The 23108-nt window shown below is 44.0% G+C and overlaps 1 protein-coding gene across 7 annotated transcripts in view; it reads left to right on the top strand.

Moving 5' to 3' along the window:
* The first annotated feature begins 2129 nt into the window (after nt 1-2129).
* HUWE1 (HECT, UBA and WWE domain containing E3 ubiquitin protein ligase 1) overlaps nt 2130-23108 on the top strand; it is a 139028-nt gene continuing 118049 nt past the window's right edge. For 5 of the 7 annotated variants that reach the window (XM_038747647.1, XM_038747644.1, XM_038747645.1 and 2 more), the window contains exon 1: nt 3171-3238. The gene's annotated coding sequence lies outside the window, so the exon portion shown is untranslated. Of the gene's footprint in view, nt 2185-2863; nt 2979-3170; nt 3239-23108 lie in introns of those variants that run through there. The other 2 variants (XM_038747643.1, XM_038747642.1) reach the window with 2 other exon arrangements.

Below are 23108 nucleotides of genomic sequence, written 5' to 3'. Positions count from 1 at the left end.
GACTCACAACGGTTTGGCAGAGGCTGTTGGTGACTACAAGATGATCGGAAATTAAATCCCACTCAACGCTGATATCCCGTATTCCCTCCAAGACGGTCATTTTGGGGATCGTCTACCTGTCTCTGTCCCCCACCCAGGCATTTCAGATGGACATCGTGTGGAAAGCATCTACAGAAAAGGCACCCTGGCCTGGGAATGTATATGTATATGTTTGTACATATTTATTACTCTAACTTGTACATACTTATTGTTTTTATTTTATTAATATGTTTTGTTTTCTGTCTCCCCCTTCTAGACTGTGAACCCGCTGTTGGGTAGGGACCGTCTCTAGATGTTGCCAACTTGTACTTCCCAAGTGCTTAGTACAGGGCTCTGCACACGGTAAGCACTCAATATATACGATTGAATGAATGAATGGAGGTTCTCATTCCCCAGGCCCTTTAGGAAAGGCGGGCTTGGACTGCAGGACGAAATTCCCCACAGAGCCAAGTTCATTCCCGAGGCATGGGAAACAGGGGATTGCCTCAAACTCCTATATTCCGGCCTTTCAGGGGACGCTAAACAAATCCCGGCTACGCCAACTGTCAGCTGTGTGACTTTGGGCCAGCCACTTCACTTCTCTGGGCCTCAGTGACCTCATCTGTAAAATGGGGATGAAGACTGTGAGCCCCCCGTGGGACAACCTGATCACCTTGTAACCTCCCCAGCGCTTACAACAATCAATCAGTCAATCAATCGTATTTATTGAGCGCTTACTGTGTGCAGAGCACTGTATTAAGCGCTTGGGAAGTCCAAGTTGGCAACATATGGAGACAGTCCCTACCCAACAGTGGGCTCACAGTCTAAAAGGGGGAGACAGAGAACAAAACCAAACATACTAATAAAATAAATAGAATAGATATGTACAAGTAAAATAGAGTAATAAATATGTACAAACATAGATACATATATACAGGTGCTGTGGGGAAGGGAAGGAGGTAAGATGAGGGGGATGGAGGGGGGAGAACAGTGCTTTGCACATAGTAAGCACTTAATAAATGCCATTATTATTATTATTTTACACATAGTAAGCACTTAATAAATGTCATTATTATTATTTTACACATAGTAAGCACTTAATAAATGCCATTATTATTTTAGGGACAGGGTGCCATTGCAGGCTGCAAGGCCCTCACATCTCGCGAGACTTGGGAAGAGTTTGCGCTTGCAGGAGAGCGTGAGAGGGCAGATTTCTCTTCCACGCGGGGGGGGCGCGCGCGCGCGCGTTCCAGAATTCTCGCGAGAGTTGCCTAGCGCAGCGAGAACTGAAGCCCGAAATCTCGCAATGGTTTTCCGGTTTCGGAAGGAAACGATCTTGGGAGAGGTCTTGGTCCACACGTTCTGGGAAAGTTTAAAGAAGTCGGCCCTTGTTCGTGCTCCTTTTAGGTCTCATTTCTTCCTAAATTACCACGCGAGACTTCGGAGGGCTCTAAGGAGGAGGGTGGCTCTTACCTAGATAAGTCTCGCGCTGGGGTGGGGGGGGGTGCTGTACAATTCTCGCGAGAGTTGCCTAGAACAGCGAGAACTGAAGCCTAAAACCTCGCGCTGGTTGAGGAAGGAAACGATCTTGGGAGAGGGTGAGGTCCATCTGTTCTGGGAAAGTTTAAAGTCGGCCCTTGTTCGTGCTCCTTGTCGGTCCCATTTCTTCCCAAGTTGCCACGCGAGACTTCGGAAGGCTCTGACATAACGAAGTCTCGCGCTAGAGTGTCTCCCCCCCCCCCCCCCCCCGCTATATAAGTCTCGCGAGAGTTGCCTAGCGCAGCGAGAACTGAAGCACAAAGTCTCGCACTGGTTTTCCGGTTGAGGAAGGAAACGATCTTGGGAGATGGCTCGGTCCATTCCTTCTGGGAAAGTTTGAAGTCGGCCCTTGTTCGTGCTCCTTTTAGGTCTCATTTCTTCCTAAGTTACCACGCGAGGCTTTGGAGGGCTCTAAGGAGGAGGGTGGCTGTTACCTAGCGAAGTCTCGCGCTGAGGGGCGGGAGGGGGCGCTGCATGAGTCTCGCGAGAGTTGCCTAGCGCAGCGAGAACTGAAGCCTAAAACCTCGCACTGGTTTTCCGGTTGAGGAAGGAAACGGTCTTGGGAGATGGCTCGGTCCATTCCTTCTGGGAAAGTTTGAAGTCGGCCCTTGTTCGTGCTCCTTTTAGGTCTCATTTCTTCCTAAGTTACCACGCGAGACTTTGGAGGGCTCTGAGGAGGAGGGTGGCTGTTACCTAGCGAAGTCTCGCGCTGGGGGGGGGGGGGGAGGGCGCTGCATAAGTCTCGCGAGAATTGCCTAGCGCAGCGAGAACTGAAGCCTAAAACCTCGCACTGGTTTTCCGGTTTAGGAAGGAAACGATCTTGGGAGAGGGCGAGGTCCATCCGTTATGGAAAAGTTTAAAGTCGACCCTTGTTCGTGCTCCTTTTAGGTCTCATTTCTTCCTAAGTTACCACGCGAGACTTTGGAGGGCTCTAAGGAGGAGGGTGGCTCTTATCTAAGGAAGTCTCGCGCTGGGGGGAGGGGGCGCTGCCTAAGTGTCGCGAGAGTTGCGTAGCGCAGCGAGAACTGAAGCCTAAATCCTCGCACTGGTTTTCCGGCCGAGGAAGGGAACAATCTTGGGAGAGGACTAGGTCCATCCGTTCTGGAAAAGTTTAAAGTCGGCCCTTGTTCGTGCTCCTTCTCAAGTTATCTCGCGAGACTCCGGATGGCTCTGACCTAGCGAAGTCTCGCGCTGGGGGGCGCGGCATGAGTCTCGCGAGAGTTGCCTAGCGCAGCGAGAACTGAAGCCTGAAACCTCGCACTGGTTTTCCGGCCGAGGAAGGAAACGATCTTGGGAGAGGGCTGGGTCCATCCGTTCTGGGAAGGTTTAAAGTCGGCCCTTGTTCTTCTCAAGTTACCACGCGAGACTCCGGATGGCTCCGCCCTAGCGAAGTCTCGCGCCGGGGCTCTCCGTTTCCAGAGGTAAACCGTGCTCTCGCGATACTCCGAGGAGGGCGCAGAAGCTGCGGTTTCTTGTTCGTCCGATTCGCGGTCGGTTCTCGCGCGACGTCATCTTAGGTCTCGCGGCGGGCGGCTCTCGCGAGATCCGGCGGCGGCGGCGGCGGCTCCTCGGGCTCGGGGCAGTGACTGGGGTCCGGCTGGTGTTAAGATGGCGGCGGTGGTGGAGGAGGAGGGCGCAGGAGCCCGCACCTAAGCTCCGTCGGGGTGGCCGCCCTTCTGAGGTACCGGCGGGGCGGGGGATCCGGGCCGCGCTTCGGAAGGGAAGGACGGGGTGGCGGCGGGGAGGGGGGGCGGGTGTGTCTGTGTCTGTGTGTGTCTGGTTGTGTGGGGAACCGCCATTTCACCCCTTTTCGTCCCGGGGGAAGACGCGTCCCCCGGACGGCGCGGCCCTCATGGCGTCGTGGAGCCTTCGGGGCCGCTCGCGGACCTCTGAGGGGACCACCACTCCTTCTCCTCCACCTCTATATACGTTCGCACCTATTTATCCCCCTATTCATTTTATTGTACATATTTACTCTATTTTATTGGGTTGATACGTTTAGTTTGGTCGTCCGTCCCCTCCTTTTAGACCGTGAGGCCGCTGTGGGGGAGGGAGAGGGGACGACGACTCCATCCCCTCCCCACAGCCCCTCTCTATACGTTCGCACGTATTTATCCCTCTATTCATTTTATTGTACATATTTGCTACTCTGTTTTATTTGGTTTATATATTTAGTGTGGTCGCCCCCTTCTAGACTGTGAGGCCGCCGTGGGGGAGGGAGAGGGGACGACGACTCCTTCCCCTCCCCGCAGCCCCTCTATATACGTTCGCACGTATTTATCCCTCTGTTCATTTTATTGTACATATTTACTCTATTTTATTGGGTTGATACGTTTAGTTTGGTCGTCCGTCCCCTCCTTTTAGACCGTGAGGCCGCTGTTGGGGAGGGAGAGGGGACGACGACTCCTCTCCCTCCCCACAGCCCCTCTATATACGTTCGCACGCTTTTATTTCTCTATTCATTTTACTTGTACATATTTACTACTCTATTTTATTTGGTTGATACTCTGTTTTATTTGGTTTATATATATTTAGTTTGGTCGTCCGTCTCCCCCTTCTAGACTGTGAGGCCGCCGTGGGGGAGGGAGAGGGGACGACGACTCCTTCCCCTCCCCGCAGCCCCTCTATATACATTCGCACGTATTTATCCCTCTATTCATTTTATTGTACATATTCACTCTATTTTATTGGGTTGATAGGTTTAGTTTGGTCGTCCGCCTCCCCCTTCTAGACTGTGAGGCCGCTGTGGGGGAGGGAGAGGGGACGACGACTCCTCCCCCTCCCCGCAGCCCCTCTATATACGTTCGCACACTTTTATTCCTCTATTCATTTTACTTGTACATATTTACTATTCTGTTTATTTTATTGGGTTGATAGGTTTAGTTTGGTCGTCCGCCTCCCCCTTTTAGACCGTGAGGCCGCTGTTGGGGAGGGAGAGGGGACGACGACTCCTCCCCCTCCCCGCAGCCCCTCTCTATACGTTCGCACGTATTTATCCCTCTATTCATTTTATTGTACATATTTACTATTCTATTTATTTTATTGGGTTGATACTCTACTTATTTTATTGGGTTGATAGGTTTAGTTTGGTCGTCCGCCTCCCCCTTTTAGACCGTGAGGCCGCTGTTGGGGAGGGAGGGGGGACGACGGCTCCTTCCCCTCCCCACAGCCCCTCTATATACGTTCGCACATATTTATCCCTCTATTCATTTTATTGTACATATTTACTATATTTATTTTATTGGGTTGATATGTTTAGTTTTATCGTCCGCCTCCCCGTTTTACACTGTGAGGCCGCTGTTGGGGAGGGAGAGGGGACGACGACTCCTTCCCCTCCCCGCAGCCCCTCTGTATACGCTCGCACGCATTTATTACTCTATTCATTTTACTTGTACATATTTACTACTCTACTTATTTTATTGGGTTGATATGTTTAGTTTTGTCGTCTGTCTCCCCCCTTTAGACTGTTAGGGAGAGGGGACGACGACCCCTTCCCCTCCCCACAGCACCTCTATATACGTTTGCACGCTTTCATTACTCTATTCGTTTTACTTGTACATATTTACTACTCTATTTATTTTATTGGGTTGATACTCCATTTTATTGGGTTGATATGTTTAGTTTGATCGTCCGTCTCCCCCTTTTAGACTGTGAGGCCGCCGTTGGGGAGGGAGAGGGGACGACGACTCCTCCCCCTCCCCACAGCCCCTCTTTATGCGTTCGCACGCATTTATTCCTCTATTCATTTTACTTGTACATATTTACTACTCTGTTTTATTTGGTTTATATATGTTTAATTTGGTCGTCCGTCTCCCCCTTTTAGACTGTGAGGCCGCTGTTGGGGAGGGAGAGGGGACGACGACTCCTCCCCCTCCCCACAGCCCCTCTATATACGTTCGCACGTATTTATCCCTCTATTCATTTTATTGTACATATTTACTACTCTACTTATTTTATTGGGTTAATGTGTTTAGTTTTGTCGTCTGTCTCCCCCCCTTTAGACTGTTAGGCCTCTGTTGGGTAGGGAGAGGGGACGACGACCCCTCCCCACAGCACCTCTATATACGTTCGCACATATTTATCCCTCTATTCATTTTATTGTACATATTTACTACTCTATTTATTTTATTGGGTTGATACTCTATTTTATTTGGTTGATATGTTTAGTTTGGTCGTCCGTCTCCCCCTTTTAGACTGTGAGGCCGCTGTTGGGGAGGGAGAGGGGACGACGACTCCTTCCCCTCCCCACAGCCCCTCTATATACGTTCGCACGCCTTTATTACTCTATTCATTTTACTTGTACATATCTACTACTCTATTTTATTTGGTTGATACTCTATTTTATTTGGTTTATATATGTTTAGTTTGGTCGTCCGTCTCCCCCTTTTAGACTGTGAGGCCGCTGTTGGGGAGGGAGAGGGGACGACGATTCCTTCCCCTCCCCCTCCCCACAGCCCCTCTATATACGTTCGCACGCATTTATTACTCTATTCATTTTACTTGTATGTATTTACTATATTTTATTGGGTTGATATGTTTAGTTTGGTCGTCCGTCTCCCCCTTTTACACTGTGAGGCCTCTGTTGGGTAGGGAGAGGGGACGACGACGACTCCTTCCCCTCCCCACATCACCTCTATATATGTTCGCACTCTATTAATTTTACTTGTACATATTTACTATAGTTATTTTATTGGGTTGATATGTTTAGTTTGGTCGTCCGTCTCCCCCTTTTAGACTGTGAGGCCGCTGTTGCGTAGGGACCGTCTCTACATGTTTCCAACTTGCGCTTAGTCCAGTGCTCTGCACACAGTAAGCGCTCAATAAATACTGTTGAATGAATGAATGTTGCCAGCTTGTCCTTCCCAAGCGCTTAATCAATCAATCAATCGTATTTATGGAGCGCTTACTGTGTGCGGAGCACTGCACTAAGCGCTTGGGAAGTACAAGTTGGCAACATAGACGGTCCCTACCCAACAGTGGGCTCAGTCTAGAAGGGGGAGACACAGAACAAAACCAAACATATTAACAAAATAAAATAAAGAGAATAGATATGTAATAAATAGAATAGATATGTAATAAATAGAATAGATATGTGATAAATAGAATAGATATGTAATAAATAGACATAGAATAGATATATAGTTCAGTGCTCTGCACGCAGTAAGCGCTCAATAAATATGAATGAATGAATCCCCCCGCCCTACCTCCTTCCCCTCCCCACATCACCTCTATATATACGTTTGCACTTATTTATTACTCTATTCATTTTCCTTGTACATATATACTACTCTTATTTGGTTGATATGTTTAGTTTTGTCGTCCGTCTCCCCCTTCTAGACTGTGAGGCCGCTGTTGGGGAGGGACCGGCTCTAGGTGTTGCCAACTTTTCATTCATTCAGTCGTATCGATCGAGCGCTCACTGCGTGCAGAGCACTGGACTAAGCGCTTAGTCAATCAATCAATACGATTGAATGAATTCATGTTGCCATCGATAAATACGATTGAATGAATGAATGAATCTCCCCCACCCTACCTCCATCCCCTCCCCACAGCACCTGTATGTATGTTTGTACAGATTTGTTACTCTATTTATTTTACTTGTACGTATTTACTACTCTATTTCATTCTGTTAATTTGTCTTCTATATTTACTACTCTGTTCTACTTTAATATATTTTGTCGTTTATCTCCCCCTTCTAGACTGTGAGCCCGCTGTTGGGTAGGGACCGTCTCTATATGTTTCCAACTTGCGCTTAGTACAGTGCTCTGCACACAGTAAGCGCTCGATCAATACGATTGAATGAATGAATGTTGCCAACCTGTCCTTCCCAAGCGCTTAGTACAGTGCTCTGCACGCACTAAGCGCTCGGTAAATGAATTAATGTTGCCATCGATAAATACGATTGAATGGATGAATGAATCCCCCCGCCCTACCTCCATCCCCTCCCCACAGCACCTGTATATATATTTGTACAGATTTATTACTCTATTTATTTTACTTGTACATATTTACTACTCTATTTTATTCTGTTAATTTGTCTTATATTTACTACTCTATTCTATTTTGTTAGCCAGTTTTGTTGTCTGTCTCCCCCTTCTAGGCTGTGAGCCCACTGTTGGGTAGGGACCGTCTCTATATGTTTCCAACTTGCGCTTAGTCCAGTGCTCTGCACACAGTAAGCGCTCAATAAATACTATTGAATGAATGCTCTGCACGCAGTAATTGCTCGATAAATACTATTGAATGAGTGAATGAATCCCCCCCGCCCTACCTCCATCCCCTCCCCACAGAACCTGTATATATTTGTGCAGTTTTATTACTCTATTTATTTTACTTGTACATATTTACTACTCTATTTTATTCTGTTAATTTGTCTTATATTTACTACTCTATTCTATTTTGTTAACCAGTTTTGTTATCTGTCTCCCCCTTCTAGACTGTGAGCCCGCTGTTGGGTAGGGACCGTCTCTACATGTTTCCAACTTGCGCTTAGTCCAGTGCTCTGCACACAGTAAGCGCTCAGTAAATACTATTGAATGAATGAGTGTTGCCAACCTGTCCTTCCCAAGCGCTTAGTCCAGTGCTCTACACGCAGTAAGCGCTCAATAAATATGAATGAATCCCCCCACCCTACCTCCTTCCCCTCCCCACAACACCTGTATACACGTTTCCACACATTTATTACTCTATTTATTTTAGTTGTACATATATACTACTCTATTTTATTTGGTTGATATGTTTAGTTTTGTCGTCCGTCTCCCCCTTTTAGACTGTGAGCCCGCTGTTGGATAGGGACCGGCTCTAGGTGTTGCCAACTTCTCATTCATTCATTTGATCGTATTGATTGAGCGCTTACTGTGTGCAGAGCACAGTGCTCTGCACGCAGTAAGCGCTCAATCAGTACGATGGAATGAGTGAATGTTGCCAACTTGTCCTTCCCAAGCGCTTAGTACAGTGCTCTGCACGCACTAAGCGCTCTATAAATACGATTGATTGAATGAATGAATCTCCCTGCCCTACCTCCTTCCCCTGCCCACAGCACCTGTATATATATTTATATATATATATATTTGTGTATATATATACATTTATTACTCTATTTTACTTGTACATATTCACTATATTTTATTCTGTTAATTTGTCTTCTATATTTACTACTCTATTCTATTGCTATTCTGTTTACTATTCTATTCTATTGTTCTATTCTATTCTATATTTACGACTCTATTCTATTATGTTAACCTGTTTTGTCGTCTGTCTCCCCCTTCTATACTGTGAGCCCGCTGTTGGGTAGGGACCCTCTCTATATGTTTCCAACTTGTGCTTAGTACAGTGCTCTGCACACAGTAAGCGCTCAATAAATACTATTGAATGAATGAGTGTTGCCAACTTGTCCTTCCCAAGTGCTTAGTCCAGTGCTCTGCACGCAGTAAGTGCTCAATAAATAGGACTGAATGAATGAATCCCCCTGCCCTACCTCCTTCCCCTCCCCCCAGCACCTGTATATATATTTGTATACATTTATTACTCTATTTATTTTACCTGTACATATTTCCTACTCTATTCTGTTAACTTGTCTTATGTTTACTACTCCATTCTACTTTGTTAATCTGTTTTGTTGTCTGTCTCCCCCTTCTAGACAGTGAGCCTGCTGGTGGGTAGGGACAGTCTCTATATGTTTCCAACTTGCGCTTAGTACAGTGCTCTGCACACAGTAAGCGCTCAATAAATACAATTGAATGAATGAACGTTGCCAACTTGTCCTTCCCAAGCGCTTAGTCCAGTGCTCTGCACGCACTAAGCGCTCGATAAATACGATTGAATGAATGAATTAATCCCCCCGCCCTACGTCCTTCCCCTCCCCACAGCACCTGTATGTATGTTTGTACAGATTTATTACCCTATTTATTTTACTTGTACATATTTACTACTCTATTTTACTCTGTTAATTTGTCTTCTATTTACTACTCTATTGTATTCTGTTTGTTTAGTTGTCTGTCCCCCCCCTTCTAGACTGTGAGCCCACTGTTGGGTAGGGACCGTGTTTAGATGTTTCCAACTTGTGCTTAGTCCAGTGCTCTGCACACAGTAAGCGCTCAATAAATACGATTGAATGAATGCTGCCAACTTGTCCTTCCCAAGCGCTTAGTCCAGTGCTCTGCACGCAGTAAGCGCTCGATAAATACGATTGAATGAATGAATCCCCCCGCCCTACCTCTTTCCCCTCCCCCCAGCACCTGTACATATATTTGTATACATTTATTACTCTATTTATTTTACTTGTACATATTTACTACTCTATTTTATTCTGTTAATATCTTTTGTTGTCTGTCTCCCCCTTCTAGACTGTGAGCCCGCTTTTGGGTAGAGACCGTCTTTAGGTGTTGCCAACTTCTCATTCATTCATTCAGTCGTATTTATTGAGCGCTTACCGTGTGCAGAGCACTGGACTAAGCTCTTAGTCCAGTGCTCTGCACACGGTAAGCGCTCAGTAAATACGATTGAATGAATGAATTGAGTGAATGTTGCCAACTTGTCCTTCCCAAGCGCTTAGTCCAGTGCTCTGCACACAGTAAGCGCTCAATAAATACGATTGAATGAATGAATGATTGAATCCCCCCCGCCCTACCTCCTTTCCCTCCCCACAGCACCTGTATATATGTTTGTACAGATTTGTTACTCTATTTATTTTACTTGTGCATATTTACTACTCTATTTTATTCTGTTAATTTGTCTTCTATATTTACTACTCTATTCTAGTTTGTTAATATGTTTTGTCGTCTGTCTCCCCCTTCTAGACTGTGAGCCCGCTGTTGGGTAGGGGCAGTCTCTATATGTTGCCAACTTTTCATTCATTCATTCATTCATTCATTCATTCAATCATGTTTATCGAGTGCTTACTGTGTGCAGAACACTGTACTAAGCGCTTAGTCCAGTGCTCTGCACACAGCAAAAGCTCGGTAAATACGATTGAATGAATGAATTGAATGAATGTTGCCAACATCCTTCCCAAGCGCTTAGTCCAGTGCTCTGCTTGCAGTAAGCGCTCAATAAATACGAATGAATGAATCCCCCTCGCTCTATCTCCTTCCCCTCCCCGCAGCACCTGTATATATGTTTGCACATTTATTATTCTTTTTGTTTTACTTGTACGTATTTACTACTCTGTTTTATTTTGTTAATTTGTTTTGTTGTCTGTCTCCTCCTTTTAGACTGTGAGCCCACTGTTGGGTAGGGACCGTCTCTAGATGTTGCCAACTTGTCCTTCCCAAGCACTTAGTCCAGTGCTTTGCGGGCAGTAAGCGCTCAGTAAATATGATTGAATGGATGAATGAATGAATAAATATGATTGAATGAATGAGTGACATTAGGAGAGTGTATTGTAGACTGTGAGCCCGCTGTTGGGTAGGGACCGTCTCTAGATGTTGCCAACTTGTGCTTAGTCCAGTGCTGTGCACACAGTAAGTGCTCAATAAATACTATTGAATGAATGAATATTGAGCGCTTACCCTGTGTAGAGCACTGTACTAGGCGCTTGGAAAGTTCAGTTCGGCGAAAGATTAGAGACAGTCCCTACCCAACAACGGGCTCCCAATCTAGGGAATATAGAAAATTATCTTTAACTAGAGTCTATAAATAAAGACTGAGCCCCCTTCTCCCCCTTGCCTTACCTCCTTCCTCTCCCCACAGCACCTGTATATATGTTTGTACATATTTATTACTCTATTTTACTTGTACATATTTACTATTCTGTTTATTTTATTTTGTTAATATGTTTTGTTGTCTGTCTCCCCCTTCTAGACTGTGAGCCCGCTGTTGGGTAGGGACCGTCTCTATGTGTTGCCCACTTGTACTTCCCAAGCGCTTAGTACAGTGCTCTGCACACAGTAAGAGCTCAATAATCCCAAGCGCTTAGTACAGTGGCCTGCACACAGTAAGCGCTAAATAAATATGATTGAATGAATGAAAGCCCGGGATCCGCCCCCAGCTGCCCTCCCCTCCATCAAGCAGTCGCTTCCAGGAGACCCACACTTGGCCTGCCATGTGCTCTAACTTTTTTTTTTAATTTCCTCCCTTTCTGTGTGAAAGAGGTAATCCTTTGCCACATGCCGCCTTCCCTCGCGAAACTCTCTTCTGCCGTGGGACGAAGCTTCCCTTCTCCCCCAGGCCTCCCTCCTGGAAACCCTAGACTCTAGTTAAAGATAATTTAGCAACTATTTTTCCTAGATTGGGAGCCCGTTGTTGGGTAGGGATTGTCTCTAATCTGTCGCCGAATTGTACTTTCCAAGCGCGTAGTACAGTGGTCTGCCCACGGTAAGCGCTTAGTAAATACGATGGACTGAATCCCTCAAGTTTTCTCCCCCAGAAACCATTCGCATAAAGAGGCCCGTCTTTCCTATTCTTCCTTTTCATTCATTCAGTCGTATTTATTGAGCGCTTACCGTGTGCAGAGCACTGTACCAAGCGCTTGGGTAGTACAAGTCGGCAACATATAGAGACGGTCCCTACCCAACAACGAGCTCACAGTCTAGAAAGGGGAGACAGCCAACAAAACAGGTAGACGTTCCCTTCATTAAATGTCACCCATGCCCCTTTTTTTCCCCCTCTTCCATCTCTTGAGGATGCCTCCGGGCGGGCAATAGCCTGCCAGTCTGTTTTAAGATTAAACAGTTTTATAAAAGCTCCTTCCAGTCCCTCCGGCCCAGGACTTGGGAGCTTTTGACATCTTCCAGCTTCTGGCCCTGGTCTACCTGTGCTTCTCCCTCCATTTGCATTACAAAAAACACACATATTCAACTTTTTTTTTTCAACAGAAATGGTACGAGTCCTATTCCACCCTATAGAAATATTACATAATTTTATTCTAGTGATTTTTTTCCATTAACATCATTTTGATCTTATTAGGCCGAGCCATCTGTTGCTGCTGCTAAATGGCATTTGACAGGGACAATCACCCGGTGCCAACTAATAGTCTAAAGAATTTCAGTCTTAAATCATTGGCCCCGAATGACCTCTTGGGCCATCTTGTTCCCCTCAAAATCCACACCCAAGTTTCCTGTCCCCACCCTGTGACAGGTGCTCTTTAGCCTTCCAGGCCTATGAGTGGCCTCCTCTGATGATGGGATATTTTGCTCCTCAAACACTTCCCTCTGCAAATTTCCTTCCCTGATAATTCAGAGCAAAGAAATCTGCCTCCTTGTCAATTCCAGTCTACTCTTCGGTTCCCACTTCGAATTTTTCCAAAAACAAAATATAGTCACTTGGGCTCAGCATTTGGACTGAAAATGAGCAACACAAATCACCTCTAGTTATTTGTTTTTCAAAAAGTACGGAACAGCAGATTGGAAACCAAGGCAGATATGGAAATTCATCTCGTAAACTGCTGTGGTCCTACTGACTTGGAGAAACTCCTCCCTGAATTCCGAGGCCGCTGGATAATTTACTTGCCATTACACAAGATTTGTTAAGGATCTTCCAGCGTTTTACAGAAAGAGTTCAAGGCTTAGTTCTCCTAGTCTTTTGCATATATTTTATCAGTCACTAATAGGTTAACTCCTTGGCTAAAATAATGCAAAGTAGTATTGATCTTCAAGAAGTTTTCTCTTACGGACCAGAGGAATTATTATTTTTCAGTTGAGTCCCAAAAATAAAATGGCATTGGAAAGATGAAAATCTTGTAATTGGTTGATTAAACAACAAATTCATTGGTGCTTAAGTAGGGAGAGGAACAGAGTGGAGGAACCAAACTTGGAGAGTAGTATCACTCAAAATTTAAATGAAATGTAGGAATAAAAGAAACACTAGGTGTGGTCTAAAGGTTTTTCAAGCTTTAATTCTGATTCTCTATACAGGTGGCATTCTGGAGCCAAGTTTTATTTGTTTGAATTAATTTAGGATGGTAGTATCTTAAAGGCTGACTCGGTTCTGTAAAATGGGGGCCATCACACTGGATGTTAGGTGAGGTTGAAAAAATTATCTTTTACGTATAAAAATCTTTTCAATAATTACATCCCACCACACAGATTTGGAAGTCAAGTTTGAAGGAGCTTTCCCCCCTGTTCTTTAATTCTTTTTGTAGGTACTATTTTTTTTCCTGCCTGATACGTTGACACTAAATTGCCTGAATTATTGCCCTGATGCAAATTCTAAAAGTGCAAATTGATTAAAAAATCAGTGAGCTGTTCACTTTCTACTCTATAGTCTGGTAATTTTTGAAACTTTTTTTTTTTAAGGCCCTGAGCTAGTGTGCCTTGACTGGATTAGAGCTACTGGGGCGGGAAGGCATGAAAGTTGGTGAAACAGGGATTTGGCATTCAGACCAGGGCGAGTATGGATTGGCTGTAATTCTAGGTTAGTTTTTGGAGTAAGGAGGGTGGGTGATTCTGATCTTTAGTTGAATTGTTTTTCATTTCTGCCATGACTTGATCTGATAGCATAGGAATGATTGCCACTTCCTTTGGCAGATTCAGGAGGCTCAGTCTTTGAGTGGGTTCATTCTGGCATATTCAGTTTGATTTTGGATTTTACTTAACCATATTCCCTGGACAGTTGTCCCCTTTCCGTAATCATCAGACTCCATTCTCTGTACTTACCTCCCTGACATTCACCCAACAATTATTATTTTTTTAAGGGGGGGGGGCACCCAAAGTGAACAGATACTACTGGCAGCACTAATTCTTTTCTACCTATGTTGTTTTAAAAAGTTTAGCTAAAATGAAATACTACACTGGCTTTACGTCTTTTCAGTGGCTCACGTTTCCGGCTTAACTGTCAAGGATCGATAGTCAAAATGTTCTTTGGTTTGTAGTTTGAAGAGTGTTAATTGGTAAATTTTAATCCCTTATATGTACCTTCCATTTTAATACCACTCCTTCCACAAAATGAATAATAGATTTTCTGAGATTCCAGTTGATTGTTTTCATTACATGGGACCAAACCCAAATTAAGCAAATTCATAATGGAAAAAGACTGTTGATTGTAGTTTTGTTCTTTGTGGTGGGGGTTTTCTGCTGAGTGAGATTTGCCTAGCACCTTTTTCAACTGCTTTGTAAGTACCATGGTCTTGGTTTAGTCTGTTTTTTGTTTGTTTTTTGGTTTCTTTTTATGGACACGCTGGTCTTTTAGCAGCCCCTGACTTGGGTTACTTAGCTTATAAAAGACTTACAAAATAGGTCTTAAAGATGTATCAGTTTTTGAAATATCAATATTCCAACAGAAAGTGCTGATCTTCCACTGCCATCTTGCCATATTCCCCTCGGAACTTGCCAGAAATCATTCAGAAATCAGAGCAGCTAACCTGCTCTAATGCAGAACACAGACTTTTGCTAGCTAATTAAAATGTAGACGTTTCATGGCTCACTTATACTCTTCTGAGCATGAAACTGCTGAGCTTTTGTTAGAAGTTGGTCTTGTAGCTCACAAGTCCACCCTGGTTATGATATGAAGATTCAGAACTCTTTGATTTCATTGTACCTATCTCCATGTGCATGTATAAATAATAATAATAATGGCATTTCTTAAGCGCTTACTATGTGCAAAGCACCGTTCTAAGCGCTGGGGAGCTTACAAGGTGATCAAGTTGTCCCACGTGGGGCTCACAGTCTTAATCCCCATTTTACAGATGAGGTAACTGAGGCACAGAGAAGTGAAGTGACTTGCCCAAAGTCACACAGCTGACAATTGGCGGAGCTGGGATTTGAACCCACGACCTCTGACTCCAAAGCCCGGGCTCTTTTCCACTGAGCCACGCTGCTTCTCTAAGCTGTTGCATGCTTATGCCTGAATATGAGCTGGGCCCATAGAGTTCGTGGGCCAAAATTTGACTGAATATATGATTTGAAGTTACTTCACGTGAACCTTGGTGTAAAATGAAAATATTATCAAGTGGAAATTTTGGAAAGAGTGACTTCATTAACCAAAGCTTGAGATCCTCTGGCGAAAGATGGCAGGGCTTTGTTCACACCCACTGGATCTGATTTCCGTAATAAAAAAAAATCACTGACACCTGTTCAAGGCTAGTGATGTCATTTTTCCATTGTGTTGCCTTGTTGCAATGCAGGAGTTCATTTGGAATTGAGAGTTTTGGGAATTCATTTTTGACGACCAGAATGGTATTTCCTCGAGGAGTCATGTGAATTCCAATGGTGTGACTCCCCCCCCCCCCTTTTTTATCATTTATTATACCAGTTTTGTGTGCAGGGGGCCAACCAGAGTGACCAAAACTGAAACTACGGTGAAAAATCATATGAATAGTAAAAATAGAGACTCAGTACCATTTAGAGAAGCAGCATGGCGGAGTGGATAGAGCACAAGCCTGGGAGTTGGAAGGTCATGGGTTCTAATCCCGGCTCCGCCACTTGTCTGCTGTGTGACCTTGGGCAAATCACTTGATTTCTCTGTGCCTCAGTTACCTCACCTGTAAAATGGGGCTTGAGACTGAGCCCCATGTGGGGCAGGGACTGTGTCCAACTTGATTTGCTTGTATGTACCCCAGCCTTTAGTACAGTCCTGGCACATAGTAAGCGCTTAACAAATACCGCAATTATTATCAAAGATAAACTTCAGTCTTGCTGAACTAAAAATTCAGTTATGGTTTTAATTCCTCTCCACTTGTAACAAACTTTGTACTCAAGTGCACAATACCATGCCGTGCACACAGTAAACACTCAAATACCATTAATTAGTACTGGATTCATCCTCTTTCAGCTTGTTTCTCTGTGCTTTCCATTTTGAATAGTCAATGAAATTACAATTTATGGTGTGAAAGTCAGGAGATAATTTGGAAGACTTGAGCAAATACGATGGCAATGGAGATGACATTTTAAAGAAATATTAGAGAAGCAGTGTGGCTCAGTGGAAAGAGCCCGGGCTTTGGAGTCAGAGGTCATGGGTTCAAATCCCGGCTCTGCCAGTTGTCAGCTGTGGGACTTTGGGCAAGTCACTTCACTTCTCTGGGCCTCAGTTCCCTCATCTGTAAAATGGGGGTTAAGACTGTGAGCCCCCCGTGGGACAACCTGATCACCTTGTAACCTCCCCAGCGCTTAGAACAGTGCTTTGCACATAGTAAGCGCGTAACAAATACCATTATTATTATTATTATTATTATTATTATTATATTAAACCATAACTACTTTTTAAAATTTTTAAGGAGGTGTCGGACTTGATTCTGTTGCTTAGAGGCCTAAAAGGGAAATATTTATCTCTCATCTTTCAAGATCATTCTGGTGCTTTCCCTGTCGGTTCTTAAAATGTATGTGCGTGTATCTGGGTTTTACCCATTGCCTAGGCTTTTTTTACAATGACTTCTTAACCGTATGAAATATTGATAGGTGACAAGAACATGGTATTTTGTGGTAATTCTGTTTGCTTCCTTGTGATCAGACAAGTTGCATCAGTAGCTAGTGACCAGATGTTTATATGTCTATGTGTCAGGGTTAATTGTCTTGATTCTTTAGAGGCTTTTAATTTGATGTGTCATAATGGCCAAGTTGCTAAAAACTTGACATACTTGTTGACCTGCTTGGTCAATTGGGTTATAAAATGGACACAGCCTATAAAAGAACGACTGCATGTACACTGAATAGCTAAGGTGTGGTTTTTTGGGGTTTTTTTTTTTTGGCCATTCACTTTAAAAGATTTCACATTTTGTCAGTTACCTTAGTTTGACTATTTGGCAGTTTACTTTGCAACTTCCAAAATACTGGGACACCAACTCTCAAAATGTGGTTCCTTGAGAACCTGAATTTCTGTTTTGACATTTTGTATGCCACTTCAGGTACAAAGTATAGATAGGGAGTAGTTTGTTTTTTAGAAGTGGGCCTAAAAATATTTGGTGAACAACACTGAACTTGTCCTGGAATGATTTCTAAATCCATTTATATGTGAAATAATTGAACTTACTGTGATCATTCCAGGTAATAGTAAAGTTGCCCATCTTTCAAACTGTGAATAAAGATTTAAAAATAGTGATGGAGTGCCTACTTTGTGACTAATTTTGTAGTAAAACAGAAAGCCAATTATCCAAATCTTGATGACCTGAATGGCTGAGTGTTGATCCATACTAAGGGTAGTTTGGTTAATTGGGGTTGGTGGGTGGGGAAGGGAGAGATTATAGCCCTAAATTAAATGAAGGCACACTTGTATGAATGCCAAATTCAGTTGTTTGACTTACCCATTCAGTTAAATACGCTGTTTTTTCATTTGATTAAGATTAACATTGTCTTAGGTTTGGTGTGTATAGATGCTAGTGATGAGAATTGTTGAAATTTTCTTCCTGAAATGTTGTTCGCCTTGTCATCCCCTAATGACTACCCAGTTGATAGCCGCCATGAAAATGTATAGTGCTTTTTTAAGTTCCAAAGTTTTATTTATTTATATTTTCCCCGCATTACCTACCTGTTATCGGCATTCACACCTTTCCTGTTAGGAACAGGAGGGATTGTCCACATTTTACTTAGGGGAATAGAGACCTAGAGAGATTGTGATTTTTCCAAGGCCCACACTAGGCCAGTGACAGAAGCGGCCAGTAGAACCCCTGCCCTCTGATTCTTGTTCTTTCCACTTGCTCCTACTGAGGAAAACTCAGCGCTTAGAACAGTGCTTTGCACATAGTAAGTGCTTAACAAATGCCATTATTATTTATTATTATTATTATTAAAACTCCTGGTCATTGACTTCAAGGCTCTCCACCAGTTCTCTCCTTACCTCTCTACTCTCTTCACCTGTTACTCTGCAGCCTAATCTTTCCATCCCACCTAGGCCAACGTTCCCACTGTCTCTCACTTTTCCTACTCTTCCTCTTTGCCTGAAACTCCTTCCCCCTTCAAGTCTGCCCTCCTACAACACTCCCCAGCTTCAAAGCCTTCCCGGAATCCCACCTCCACCAGGAGGCATCTCTTGATTAAATTTCCTGTTATGATGGAGGACCCTGAGCCCCCCACAATCCCCTACTGATCTTTGTTTTTGTCTTTGTTGTCTTTTTGTTTGCATCTCTCCAGGTGTGTCTGTCACCAGTCTCTTCTCCCCCTTTTTATTTTTAGATCCTGAGGGTCCACCCCCACCACCCACCCTAAAGCACGAGGGACTGTGTCTAATTTGCACCTGTGCATTATCCAGCGTTTAGCACGGGGCTCTGCATACATCCAACAGAAATTCCTCACCTTTGGCTTTAAAGCACTCAATCACCGTGCCCCCTCCTACCTCACCTCGCTACTCTCCTACAACCCAGCCTGCACACTTGGCTCCTTTAACCCTAACCTTCTCACTGTACCTCGATCTCGTTTCGCTGCCGACCTCTTGACCACATCCTGCCCTTAGCCTGGAACTCCCTCCCTCCTCATGTCCAAAAGACAATTAATTTACTCTCCCCACATCCCAAAAGCCTTATCAAAGGCATATCTTGTCCAAGAGGCCTTCCCTGACCAAGCCCTCGTTTCCTCTTCTCCCACTCCTTTCTGTGTCACCCTGATTTACTCCCTTTATTCATCCCCACACCACTTGTACATATCTGTCATTTATGTATTTAGATTATCTGTCTCCTCCCCTAGACTGTAAGCTCGTTTTGAATAGGGAATGTGTCTGTTGTACTCTCCCCAGTGCTTAATACAGTGCCTTGCACACAAGTGCTTAATAAATATTACTGAAAGTAAGCGCTTAGTAAATACCATTGTTACCCATATTACTGAAATCATATCTCAGAAGCCACCTCAGTGCTTTTATATATTTATAGGATGATGATGATGGCATATATTTGCAGCATCCCATAGCACGCATTGATTTTGGTTATGCTACTATTTACCCACCTGTTCACGTATCTATTTTTCCATTCTCCTGTTGTAGCAGTTACTATTTCTCTCCTTTCTTAATCTGTAAATAATTTTGTGTGCCTGTCTCGAGTAGATTGTGAGGGTGAGAATTGTGTCTTTCAATACCGCACTTTTCCAACTGCTTAGTTCAGTACTCTGCAGTGGTCTTCCATTGATCCGTTGAGAGCAACGGATGAGAACCTGCCATAAAGAAATTCATTCAGTCGTATTTATTGAGCGCTTACTGTGTGCAGAGCACTGTACTAAGTGCTTGGGAAGTACAAGTTGGCAACATATAGAGATGGTCCCTACCCAACAGTGGGCTAACAGTCTAGAAGACTGGATCATGGATCCAGTGGATCCATGGATCATAGTAACAATGTTTTCTCTTCCTTAACTCGGTCTCTTGTGCTTCCTCCTCCCTAACTGTGGGTGTCCTACAAGGCTCTGTGGCAGTTTATTCACTCCCTTGGGGAGCACTTCCCCTCCTACCACTTTTTAAGTATCGCCTTTGTGTGGATGGCTCCAAAACCTTCCTTACCGGCCTTCCCCCTTCTGGCAATTTCACATTTTCTCTTGCCTCTGGGATATTTCTGCCTGGATGCCTTGCTGCCTCTCCAAGCTCAGGATGTCTCAGACTAAACTCATTTTTCCTCCCAAATCATCTCCATCACAGTTGACGACACCTCCAGTCTGCCTTCTCTTGAGCGTATAACCCTGGTATTAACCTTGACTTGATTTTTCCCTGTTTCAATCCCCACAAAAATAAATTAAAGAAAAATAAGATTTTTCTTCCCCCCCCCCCCCCCCCCACAACATGCTCAGGATCCACTCGTTCTTTGCCATCTGGAAGGCCACCACGCTGATCTGTACACTTGTCATATATCCTGTCTTGACTACTTTATCACTGTCTGTGCTGGTGTCTCTGCCTCTACTCTCTCCAATCAGTGCTTAATTTTGCTGCCTGCCTCACTTCCTCAGGCTTCAAAAACCTTCAGTAGCTGTCCATTCCTCTCACCAAGAAGAAACTCCCGACCATTGGCTTTAAAGGCACTTAATCCCAACTCCCCGTTCTATATCTCAACCGCTTTCTCCTCCTACACCCCAACGTGCGTTCTTTGTTTCTTTCAGGCTAACCTTACTGCTTGCCTGGTTCTCATCACTCTTCCCTCCCTCCTGCCTGGCACGCCTTCTGTACTTCCCAAGCACTTAGTACAGTGCTGTGCACATAGTAAGCGCTCAATAAATACAATTGAATGAATGCCCTCACATCCGGCAGACCACTGCTCTCCCCAACTTCAGTGGCTCTTTGAAATCACTTCTTTTATAAGAGGCCTTCCATCTCCCCATTCTGTATTTTGTGTCTCCTGTCACCCTTGATCCCATAGCATTACGCCTTCCTGTCTGCCTTCCCCTGCTAGATTATGAGCTTTTTGAGGGCAGGGGTCCTGCCTAGCAATTCTTTTGACAACGCACACAGGTGCTCTAGCGATCGATTTGTTTACGCAGTGCCCCTCGCACTCTCATTCCTGCCATTCGTGTTTCTGCTAGGATCCAGAGTGCAGTGAGTGCCCATAATCAGGGCTTAATAAATACCGATTTGAAATATTTGAATCAATAAAAATAGTCTTTTGACTAGTAGAGTTTGCAAATTGCTGATTGTTATTGTAATTATTCATTAAACTTACTGCTTAACTGTCCAGCAACCTCTTCTGAGAGGCTATTTTATTAGGGAATATGTCGGACCTTCATAAAGAAGGTTGGACTCTCTGGGTATTGTTTATCTAAAAGCTGTTTTTTTGTTTTTGGGGTTTTTTTTAGGGTTTTTTGGGTTTGGTTTTTTTTTTTTGGCCTTGCTAGTCACCCCTCTCCAGGACCTATTTCGCTCCACTGCCAGGGAACATTTTTCTAAAATGTTTCTTCTCCACTCTTCCGAAACCTTCAGTAATTACTCATTCCTCTCTGCATCAAGCAGAAACTCCTGACCATTTGCTCCATCATATCTTTCTATCTTCCTCTCCCCCGTTTTCTTTCTCTTTCTCTCTCTCCCTCCTCTCTCTTTCAATCTCAATAATAGCTCTTCTCCAAGGTCACACATTTCTCACTCCTCCCTAGCTAACTTTCAGTGTTTGCTACTATCCTCTGACCCGACCTCCTGCCTGAAACCCTTCCCTTCTACAAACTCACCTGACCACAGAGCTCCCCATTTTCAAAGCCTTCCTGAAGTCCCTTTTCCTTCCAGGAGGATTTTTCTTCTCTTCAGGTCATCTCCTCCTAACAGTCACTTCAGCACCTATGCAGTCTCGCCTCTTTTGTATGTATTCATTTACATACTCTACTGTCCATCCTCCATTCTTTTCCCTCTTATGTATGAGTTATTTTGTAATGCTCTCCCCCATTAGATTGTAAACTTCTTGACAGGAATTTTGTCTCTTATTTTTCTCTCCCAAGCATTCATTATAGCTCTGCTGGAGAGGCTTAATAAATGCTATTGATTGAAATGAAGACAGTTAACCATACCACCTCTGCCAAAACTCCCAAGAGTTCATTCTTGATTCAATTACTGGTTCTTTTGAAATCAATCAATCAGTAGTCTTGAGTGCTTCCTCTTCACTAAGCACTTGGGGGAGTACAGTGTAACAGAGGTGGTAATAATAATGATGGTGTTTAAGCACTTAATATGTGCAAAGCACTGTTCTAAGCACCGGGAAGGGAGGTTACAAGGTGATCAGATTGTCCCATGGGGGGCTTACAGTTTTAATCACTATTTTACAGATGAGGTAACTGAGGCACAGAGAAGCTAAGTGACTTGCCCAAGGTCACACAGCTGACAATTGGCGGAGCTGGGATTTGAACCCGTGACCCCTGACTCCAAAGCCCGTGCTTTTTCACTGAGCCATGCTGCTTCCCTGCCCATAAGGAGCTTACAGTGTAGAAAGAAGTAGAAATTTTCATGATTTGCTCTTGATAACGTGCAGGAATGAGGGGATAATTTGTGAATATGAAATCTGTTTGAGGAAACTTCAGAGAAATAGGATATGCTGAGAACACTGCAGAACCACAGAAGATCAAAAGATAGTGTTCAGAACTTATTACAAGGATCTCTAATGATTTAAACAACTGACTACAGGGCAAGTAGGTATCTTTTAAAAAATCAACCTTGTTTATAGCTGTTTTGCATTTAAGGAGATGTCTTCTAAATACAGTGGGGTTGATAATGATGGCATTTGTTAAGCGTTTATTGGTGCGAAGCACTGTTCTAAGTGCTGGGGTGATACAAGGTGATTTGGTTGTCCCGTGTGGGGCTCACAATCTCAATTCCCATTTTACAGATGAGGGAACTGAGGCTCAGAGAAGTTGTGACTTGCCCAAAGTCACACAGCTGACAAGTGGCAGAGCCGGGATTAGAACCCACGACCTCTGACTCCCAAGCCTGCACTCTTTCCACTGAGCCACGTGGCTTCTCTATATTCCATCTAAATTTTACTGATTAAGAATTGGGGTCCAGAGTAGGTAGGTAACTAACCTAAATAAGAAATCTGGAAAATGTGGGAAAAAATGAAATATTAGAAGCCACATGAAAACAATCATTGAAACTGTGCAATTAGAAAGTCCTCACCAGCTCATAATGATAAATAAGTTTGTAAGGGTTATATGTTTGAAACATAATTGTGTAAAATTCCTCCCCTCCACTTTGAAATTTGAGAACTATTCTCCTCAAAACTCATACTTACATAGTTAAGTCTC

Source organism: Tachyglossus aculeatus, chromosome 6 (assembly GCF_015852505.1).
Source record: "Tachyglossus aculeatus isolate mTacAcu1 chromosome 6, mTacAcu1.pri, whole genome shotgun sequence".
Classification (NCBI taxonomy): Eukaryota; Metazoa; Chordata; class Mammalia; order Monotremata; family Tachyglossidae; genus Tachyglossus; species Tachyglossus aculeatus.
This window is presented reverse-complemented; position numbering and strand designations above follow the sequence as displayed.